The sequence below is a fragment of the Leuciscus leuciscus genome, assembly GCF_965113295.1.
Source record: "Leuciscus leuciscus genome assembly, chromosome: 16".
Lineage (NCBI taxonomy): Eukaryota > Metazoa > Chordata > Actinopteri > Cypriniformes > Leuciscidae > Leuciscus > Leuciscus leuciscus.
In genome coordinates this window covers 34,161,931-34,169,604 of record NC_138740.1, presented here as the reverse complement: position 1 = coordinate 34,169,604, position 7,674 = coordinate 34,161,931, and the positions used below count along the sequence as shown (strand labels likewise).

At 35.1% G+C, this 7,674-nt stretch overlaps 1 long non-coding RNA gene across 1 annotated transcript; it reads right to left on the bottom strand.

Annotated features, from left to right (window-relative positions):
* Positions 1 to 5,437: 5,437 nt before the first annotated feature.
* LOC309478210 lies at positions 5,438 to 7,384 on the bottom strand. The gene is made up of 4 exons (XR_014198857.1): positions 7,227 to 7,384; positions 6,517 to 6,753; positions 6,068 to 6,118; positions 5,438 to 5,991 (listed from the first exon to the last, which is right to left on the bottom strand). It is a non-coding gene; the product is annotated as an uncharacterized lncRNA (long non-coding RNA).
* Between the last annotated feature and the right edge of the window lie 290 nt (positions 7,385 to 7,674).

Genomic DNA, 7,674 nt, shown 5'->3' with positions numbered 1-7,674 from the left:
TGCTAGGGTGTTGCTATGCGGTTGTTAGGTTATTCCTAATGGTTAAAAGCCAAAAACACATTTCGCTCAGATTTCATCAGTTGTCTCTCTTTCTCTGTAGATGATCTGTGAAGCTCTCACCTCATCTGTGACTGTCTCTGATTTAACAGAATGAAACTCTACAGGTCCGGCTGCATCCAGACACACTGGAATAATAATAATGTTTTAAATTAGGATAATTCTTGTGAATTTCAGTCCTCTAAACTAAAATGAACACAGCAAAATACACACATTTAGACAATTAATAAGGGTTGATTGTGTTCATCATTCAAATGCTGTCACATTTTAATTGGGGCAAGTTGTCACACATTTTAAATGTTAGAACTGTATACTTTACAAAAAAAATTAAAAATCAATACAATGGTTTGCATTTTCTTTGTTACTTTGTGCTGTACAAATCTGTTTAATTGTAAGTAATCTTCAGGCTTTAAGCTTTGTTTAAAAAATAAATCTCCTGGAGGAATACTCACTGAAATAAAAATTGTCACAACTTGCCCCATGCAGCCTTCCCCATCTGTGATAATAAGGCAACCGTTTTAAGAACAAAACACAATTGCAGATAAAATACTCACTGTTTGGTTTTTGCTGCATGCTGTCTCTGCGAATAAGCTTCAGTACGCTTTTCTCCCACGATTCATTGATTTTTGATTCCTTCTTTCTGCTGTCCATCTCTCATTTAAGACCTTTATCTCTTCGGCAGGGTCTGATCCTCCAGATGTGATCCGTCTCACACCACCTTCCCTCCACAGTGAGTCCAGCGCAATGATTGTCAGTGACTTTCACTTCAACCGCAACATTTAAGTAATCTCATATTTTAAACTCAGCTTTACGAAATGCATAAAGATGTGTTTCATTCACCTTCTGACGACTGTAAAAGTGAATCGATGAGGAGCAGAAATATCCACATTAGCTCTATGTGTGTGTGTGTGTGTGTGAGAGAGAGAGAGAGAGAATCCTGTAACTACACCTGATGAATGACGAGACCGAACAAGAGCTCAGAGAAAACAGAACAAACTCATCAAGAGAAAAAGAGGATAAAGTGAACTCTGCGCTGCTCTTATAGGCTAATCTTTGGCTCTGCCTATTTGACGCAATCATTGAGGAAACATGACTTGAGTAAATACTAAAGAATTCCTTGAACTGACAGTGGAAAGAAGCTATTTTTAGCTACAGCTTCTGTTCTGACATGATTGACTGCACTGATTGCCTAATGCCTCCTGCAGGAAACACATTTATTTAGCAAATGTGAATAAGACACAACTTTAAATATCAACCGTATTAGTATTACCATGACCTGCATAGGCAAAACAATATGCAAAATTATTAACATTAAATAAATTATAAACAACATACAATAAACAAACACTACTAAAATATTCAAAAGATGCATTTTTTTTTCAGATTGATTAGACTTTTAATTACATCAATTAAAGATTATTTGCATTTAGCATTGTTTTTCTTCTGTTCACATCAGAACAGACACATGATGACCCGTCGAGAGTTTTCCTACTCAAGTCATTTGAAATATGTGAAATATGTTTTTATGTTGATCTTGTGAAATGTAATGCAAAGGTGAATGCAAGATGATTGACAGATGATGATGCAAATGCATAGATCGATCTTGTGACATTGTGGTGCAGATGTGACAAACATCTGCACCATTCAAGATTGGATTATTAATGTTATTGTCGAAACTATGTAAAATGGCAGTGACAGAGTGCAAGTGATCAGCCTACACTACACCATTCTTCACATCTTATTCTTTATTTTATGACTATGATTATTATGACTATTTAGCTAATGTAGTGAGCAAAGCATCCCATACACAAAAGAAATATATTTGATATTGGCCCAATAAATATATTTTAGTTCAATATATGTAAATATATTTTCATATATGTTTACATATATGTTCATATATGTTTTAACTTTTGCAAATTGTTTCATTTGAAATTTAAAAAGTTAACATTTTCACAAACAACACATTTTCAATTCATTTTTTTAGATAGACCACTTCATCTATGGATAGTGCTCTACCACTTCCCCCAGCCACATTTTTCCTACTGGTCGGGGATCGCTTGGTTTACAAGCCCAAAGCCCTAACCAGTAGGCCACGGCCCTTTACTGACTTTTGCTAGCCCTTTACGGCCCTAAAATGACTATTTTATGTAGGAAAGAACATACAGAATGCAGAGTTTTTTTAATATGTGCCACATATATTTTTGACACTTTAAAATATATTTCAATATATTTCTTTTGTGTATGGGATGTGACATGAAACACAATCACAGAAAAACTTTTCAATTAAGTGTGGTGGTAAAAATAGACTTATACTTTATATAAGTCGCTTGGCTGTAATTTGAGTCTGATCAGGCCGAGGAAATTCACCTTTGTGCAGGTTAGTTGTTGTAAAACCAGAATCATCAACACTACATACTTCTTCATTGTGTGCACAAATAGTTGAGAGAGTGAGACGACAGGCATGAGCTCAAGCATAAAGCAAAGGCCTGAAACTGTATAGCGTTACTTCATTCATTTAAGTTTTCTTTCTTTTTTTTTTATTCCGCTGTAGTCAATAATTGTATCCCTCAAAACTCATCTTTGATCACCAAAATGACATATTACTAAACATTACATTAACATTTTTCCTGTAAATATAACAATTTTCATGCCTTAAAATATCTTGAATGTAACTCTACAACCTTGCCTCATTTAGTGCCTCATAACGTCGTAATATTCACCCGCTATATTGCTAAATCTACCGGATTTTTCATATCAACAACAACAACAAAAAAAATACTGGGATAACCTGCCAGCTCTTGAGACTCCCTAGTGAAAAACAAAATATGCTAAGTATACTTGCAGCCAGACTAATTTCGTATACTTCAAGTGTGTTAATGATTAGTTAACTTGAAGTGTGCTATTTTTAAACAACTAATTTTGTACTAAGTATATTTTAGTTGTAATTAATTTGTAGTAAAGCATAACTTTAAGTGTATTTAGTGTGCTAAATTGGAACAATTTAAAGTATACTTTGTATACTTTAAGTATATGCCTGTGTAGGGACTAATTACATGCTTAATTAGTAATATTAAAGGGTAATTTATTTGTGTTACAAGTACAGTACAACTTCATTATGGGTGTCTTTGAAACATACAAGCAATATACCATAAGTAAATGTATATATTTATTTTTGGCGTTTTGCCTTTTATTAGGATAGGACAGTAGCTAGACAGGAAGTGAGGTGGGAGAGACGGGATCAGGAAAGGTCCACGAGCCGGGACTTGAACTCGGGTCTCCCGAAGCACAACGGCACTACATGTCGGCGCCGACCATAAGTGTATACTACAAATTGCACACTTTGCACAAATGCACATTAATAAACAAATAATACTTAACTATACTTTGTACAAAATACTATTGTATACTATAATGTATAATGTAATGCATTGTTACAATGATCATTTTCAGCACACAGTATACCTAAAATATATTTTTAATAAAGGGCAAATAAATACACTTTTAAAAATAAACTGAATTTTCACTTCAAGTATATTTTTCTAAGTACAATTATTTTAAAGTGTGTTAAAAGTTGTATTGTGAAAAGGTAAAAGCATGATGCTAATATACTTTAAATATATTTAAAGATAGTACAGTCTTTGTTAGTATATTTGCAATGTATTATTTAAAAAGGCAATATATTTCAAATACAATAAAGTATACTTTTTTTCACTACGGCTCCCCTGCTAGTTCGCTGTTAATGATATGCTAAAGCCCGCCGTCATGTTGATCTGATTGGTTACAAAGTCTGTGACGTCAGAAACACCAGCGATTTCAAAGCGTGTTTGTCTTTGGTTCACTGCAGTTTTAAGGAGAAAATACTCAGCAATGGTGTCGACTTATGAATTTACACATGGTTTGTCTTAAAGCACATTAAAAACATATAAACAACATTAAAAGCTTTATTTCCACCACAGGGGGACTTTAAGCACTAGATTTCAACAGTAAAATTTTAAGTGTTTTGTTGTTGTTGTTGTTTCTCTCCTGCAGAAGAAATGAATTACACCAGTTTCCAGGAGCCTCAGTGCAAAAAGAGTTCATCATTAGTTTTATGTACTTATCTTCACTAATTTACTTATTTCAATGCAATAACACTGTAAATTGGGAATTACTTTCACAGCTAGCCCTAAGCACATGTATTTATCAATCAGTGGTGTAGTGGTAAAAAAAGAGGTGGGTAAAATATAAATTCTGGTGGACCATGACGTGGTCACCCGGTAAGGTGGGCCACTGCCTACCGGTGTATGTGTATCCTGATGACATCGCTATAGGCTATCATTTGATGGTACTACCAAGGGTATCACTGGTTGTTCCCTCATCATAGGTCACACAATCACTATTCAATTCATACATTAATCTAAGTTCTTGTTAAAGAGACTCAAAAAGGAATAATATGGTTGAAATCTATAAAGTTTAGGCTACTAAATGACAAAACAGAGAGAACAAAAATATTTAAGAGAGATAGAGAGGGAGGCTTATATCCAGGGCTTCCAATGCAACGCACTTGTAGCCTACATAATGATTAGGGATTTGGGATTATTTTCATAGTCGATTAATCTGTTGAATATTTCCTCAATTAATTGATTAGTTGTTTGGTCTATCAGAAAAATGTGGATAAGTGTTTCCCTGTAAATGGGAAAAGTCTTTAACCTGGTGCAGGCTTGATTCCCTCTGAATCTCTTGTACAGTTGGGTGTTGACATGCTCCCTACATTAAATCAGCTGCCTGTAATGAATAAAAATAAAATAAAATAAAAACACTTTTTTTTTTGCATCGTTTTAATGATTTCCTGTTGCGGCTGCGATCAAGTTTCATTCTCGCGCAACTTGTCTAGTAACTTCACGAGCGTGTTTTCTGCTACGTGTGTGCGCCGTTCTCTTGTTCCGTGTGTGTGGTGTGGTGTGTGTGTGTGTGTGTGTGTGTGTGTGTGTGTGTGTGTGTGTGTGTGTGTGTGTGTGTGTGTGTGTGTGTGTGTGTGTGTGTGTGTGTGTGTGTGTGTGTGTGTGTGTGTGTGTGTGTGTGTGTGTGTGTGTGTGTGTGTGTGTGTGTGTGTGCGCTCTCTGCTCAATGTTCTGCTCTGTCCTTAACGGCCCAAATGCTCGAGAATCATGTACCGATCGGCGATCACGCACTGGAAAAGCAAAGTCCGCTCAAATAACGTGAAATTTAGAGGTGGATAAACGCATTTTGGAGGTGGGCAAACACTATATCCGAATTTTGGGAGATGCGTAAACGGCGTTTACGTGCGTTTAGCCTCCACTACATCCCTGTTATCAATGATTGCTTTATATTACAGGCTGTTCTACTACTGACAAGTGACGTTACGCAGACACGTCTGTTGGCTAAATTCAATATTTATTGAGCATTGTATAAACATGGTCATTTAGACATTAAAGAACACGTTCAGGTATAAACAGACACAGTGTAAAGTTGTAAATACACTTTGACACTTACATGACCTTCACATAGTGTTCAACAGAATCCATATAATACAGACATTTAATCCCTGCTGATCATGTGCTCACGCAGCTCAAATACAGAGATCATTGTGCACTTGAACAATACTTGACACCGGTCATAGGAGGTTCTTAAGATAAAAATAACTTCTAAACGGGAGTAAAGTAATGACACGTTTAAGGAAAAATATTTTGCATCTCTAGACAGTTTGTGCATGAACTACCTGTTCAAACAGGAGGAAGACACAGTATTAAATCAAAATCAGTTTAAATATGTAGCCTATACACAGTACAGCTATAGCCTTGCATGAACACTTAAAAACTGAGCATTTTCAGAGGAAAATATTAGTGTTTGTATTCCAGTCTCATTCTGATTCAGCGACTGAAAGTAACGTGAAGAACATTCTGCCAGTTAGATGAGAAAACTCGCAGCTTTCTGAAGAGAAAACACAGTGTTAGAAATCAAAACACGTGCAGGTTTATTTTATGATAATGAGCTGTGAGTCTCTGACCTCATCCCTGGATTTCTCTTTTCTCCGCAGGTCTGTCTGGATCAAGAGAGACTGAAAGCAAACAAACAGACGTTCAGGCTACGGTTTGAGAGAGTCACATGATCATATTCCACACTGAAATCATAATGAACGTCACGATGCAAGAGCAGTTGAATGATCTTAATATGACATTTCTTCATCTTTTATCGATCTGTGATATTGAAAAGTAACTTGATTTATGTTATCTATGCAATATAATATTCTGATTAATCATTGCAGGATTTCACTTTTATTCAATTCCATGCATTTCATTGGACTAAAAACCCAAGTTAAGGGTCAACAGTCAACATTCACTTTATATAATCTGCACTCGCGCAAATGTTATTATTATTGTAAACATGCACATCATATATAGGCATTATGTACGGATATTTGTGTTAAAATCTGAAATTCCTCTCAAACTTTCTTACACTTTGGTCGATATGTGTCCTGACTGTTTTTCTGCTGCAGAATTAGATGTTTTCTGAATCCATAGGCATTTTCTTTTCTGTTCATTGTGTTTTCCTTCTGCGCAGGTTTGTCTTCATCTGTCATCTTTTCTTTTCCTTCAGCTGCGTTTCGTTCTCTTTCTGGCATTTCTTTTAGTTTTCTTGTCATATTACTGGCATGAAGTCTTATTCTTCTTATTTTGAGGTATCAGAGAACATCTGCAAAACACACAAAATATATAACCGCATCAATATTGAAGAGAAATCATGAATTTCTGACTGGACAAACACTATATTACAGAGTAATCAGATATAGTGCAGGCCAAAAGTTTGAGACCAAATTGACAATCTGAGATAAATCTAGAAAATATTGTGGATTTTTAAATATTTAAACTTCTTCACTGTTTATAGGTCAAGGGTTATTAATCATGTGTTCACAAATGAGTGATTATTGATTATGTTAACTCTTAAAAACAGTCGCATTTACTTGCTTCCAGTGAAAAAGCACAATGATCTTTGAAACATTTTCAGATCAAAGCAAAAAAGCAATATATGAAGTAGTTTGTCTGCTTTTAACTATAAATTCTGAACTGTAGTTTGTAATTTAAAGAGTTGTTTTAAATCAGAGATGCATTGTTGTTATCTGAACACGATGTAGAAATGCCTAACAAACGACAGAGGAAAACACTCACCAAGATCCAGATCTGGAAATATTTATTTCAATTTTTTTTCATTTAAATCCTTTGAGAAGACGGCTACTAAAACCTCAGACTTTAACGGCCGAGAACAGCAGAATCCACCAGGAAATGACTGAGTAAATATTTGCAAACAGCTTCTGTGACGCATGAAGCAAATGGAGAAAGTGCCTGAACTGGTTTAGCCTCTTTTTTTTTCTTTTAAAATCCGTCTTGTCTTTGTTAATACTTTACAATGACTGATAATCCAGTTGATTACATTACAGAGTCTGGCCACAGCAAGAAGACATTTAATATCATGTATGACATCACCCGATGAGTCCACTGATGATGACACTCATTTCTATTTGCAAATAAAAAACTATTTTCAAAATATTTGCATTCAATTCATTGCATTACAGGAACATTTATTTTCCTACTGCATGTGTAACCTATAATAGGGAAG